General features: G+C 41.6%; 1 pseudogene; it reads right to left on the bottom strand.

Moving 5' to 3' along the window:
* Window positions 1-702: 702 nt before the first annotated feature.
* Window positions 703-820, bottom strand: LOC126268525 (5S ribosomal RNA; annotated as a pseudogene).
* Window positions 821-2400: the final 1580 nt, after the last annotated feature.

Here is a 2400-nt window from a genome sequence, read left to right as displayed (position 1 = left end):
AACGTATGCCTGCGAGAGTGGAAGCTGTCATCAAGGCTAAGGGTGGGACATCACCATATTGAATTCCAGGATTACCGATGGAGGGCGCCACGAACGTGTAAGTCATTTTCAGCCAGGTGTCCGGATACTTTTTGATCACATAGTGTGCATAGCAAGCATGTTTACTACGAACACCAGGGTACAGTCAGAACAGAACTGAACTCCACGATAGAGCATGCTACTATTTATACGAATATCGAATATTCAGGTATGTATAAACATTGAAAATATGAGAAATTTCTAGAACTTTTCACAAATTATAAACACTAAATTACAAAAAAAAGTACGAAACAGCAGTGTCTTCGTTATTAAGAAATATGATGCAACATTCCTTTGGAAGTGCATGCAGATCCGAAGGAACAGGCATTGCACCGACTACAGCCGTCAAGAAATATAGGAAATGTATTCGTAGTTGCGCATATGAGCCACCTTCCACTGTATATTTGAATGAAGAAGAAGAAGCTCTCCGTCACCAGGCCACATGTGGCCCACCGGGACCATCCGACCGCCGTGTCATCCTCAGTTGAGGATGCGGATAGGAGGGGCGTGTGGTCAGCACACCACTCTCCCGGACGTTAAGATGGTTTTCTTTGACCGGAGCCGCTACTATTCGGTCGAGTAGCTCCTCAATTGGCATCACGAGGCTGAGTGCACCCCGAAAAATGGCAACAGCGCATGGCGGCCCCGATGGTCACCCATCCAAGTGCCGGCCACGCCCGACAGCGCTTAACTTCGGTGATCTGACGGGAACCGGTGAATCCACTGCGGCAAGGCCGTTGCCGTATTTGAATGACGACAGTGAATATTTGAGCCAGACTGGAGCTCGAACCCGGATTTTCTGCTTTACACTTCAAGCAGGAAAGCCAGGTTCGAGTTTCAGTCTGATTCAAATACTCATTGTCGTCATTCTAATATGCAGCCGAAGGTGGTCCATATTCGCAACTGCGAATATATTTCCTGTAAAAAATTGGTGTTGGCTGAGCTATTTTTGTGCTTCATTTATTGAATTATTCTCACTCATTTAGGCATAATAGCCACGAAAATATTATTGATCAGTCAGTGACCATGCACCAATTATTGGTGCAGTGAAATACACTATTACAAAAAAAAAACAAAAATAACAGATTCAGTGGAGTACAAAACCGAACACTTCAGACGTGAATTTAACTTTTCACAAGAAATTATTCAGCCCAAAACAATAGAAAAGAAAAACTTTAAGGAAACTTCAGAGTGTGAACTGTTTATAATAGTATAATAAGTATATTATATAATAGTATATAATATATAATATATATATATATAGTATATAAGTATATAATAGTATAATAAGTATATGTAAAATTCAAAGTCCTTTTCAGCTGATGAATGTAGATGATGAGTTTAATTGAATTAACAGCATAACAGCATAGCAGGAGCCAATCAAGCCTGTGTTTATTGTTCGTTCAGGTCTTATGCCCATTCTACTCTTCCGCAGTGACCAGTCTGAAATTCTTCTTCCAATTTCGAGAGTGAAGCACGTTTCTCTGCAGGTAAACACAATACAATGTCCATATAAATGACTTGGGTGTTTCATCACCGAAAGCAAAGCTGTGTACAGTCCATATACCCTACGACTGAAGACGAAAGAGTTCTCTTGTTTTGATTTTAGACCAGCCCCAGGGCTACTAATAATTTCTGAAGATTCTCTCAGCATCATAGCGTTTAGGAAACCGTTGCATTCTTGCTTCTGCAATACACTTAGTTCTTCTTTGCTTGAGAAACACAGCTCAGTATTTGTATCCAAATATATAATACTTGCTGTACTGTAGAAAAGTACAAGTGCATTGAACTCTATCGTATTGTCAGCGCTTGTGTATCGCATTCTGCTGCAGCTGCCAGGGCCAGTGGCTCACTCGACACTTTAATCATATTTCCTTCTGGTGTCTTCACTTATCTTTAATGTCTTCACTTTACTTTAATGTCTCATAGAGACTGTTGTGTTGGCAGAAGAGCCAACACCGTGTTACGAATGGAGGCCGAAATGCAAGCGTTTTAGCTCACGCAGGCTGGCGTGAGGAGGGAAGAACTACACTGACGTGAGGTCTGGAACATGACAAGGAATGAGAATTCAGAAAGCGGACGTAATTAGTTTGATACTGAATTTTAATCCATTAATGATGAACGTCGCTCTTGACGGTACGTGATTCACAATATTAACTGTTCAGAATACATTCTTGAAGAATATGGCGCCTTGCTAGGTCGTAGCAAATGACGTAGCTGAAGGCTATGCTAAACTGTCGTCTCTGTAAATGAGAGCGTATGTAGTCAGTGAACCATCGCTAGCAAAGTCGGCTGTACTACTGGGGCGAGTGCTAGGGAATC

This window comes from Schistocerca gregaria, chromosome 4 (assembly GCF_023897955.1).
Source record: "Schistocerca gregaria isolate iqSchGreg1 chromosome 4, iqSchGreg1.2, whole genome shotgun sequence".
NCBI lineage: Eukaryota > Metazoa > Arthropoda > Insecta > Orthoptera > Acrididae > Schistocerca > Schistocerca gregaria.
This window is presented reverse-complemented; position numbering and strand designations above follow the sequence as displayed.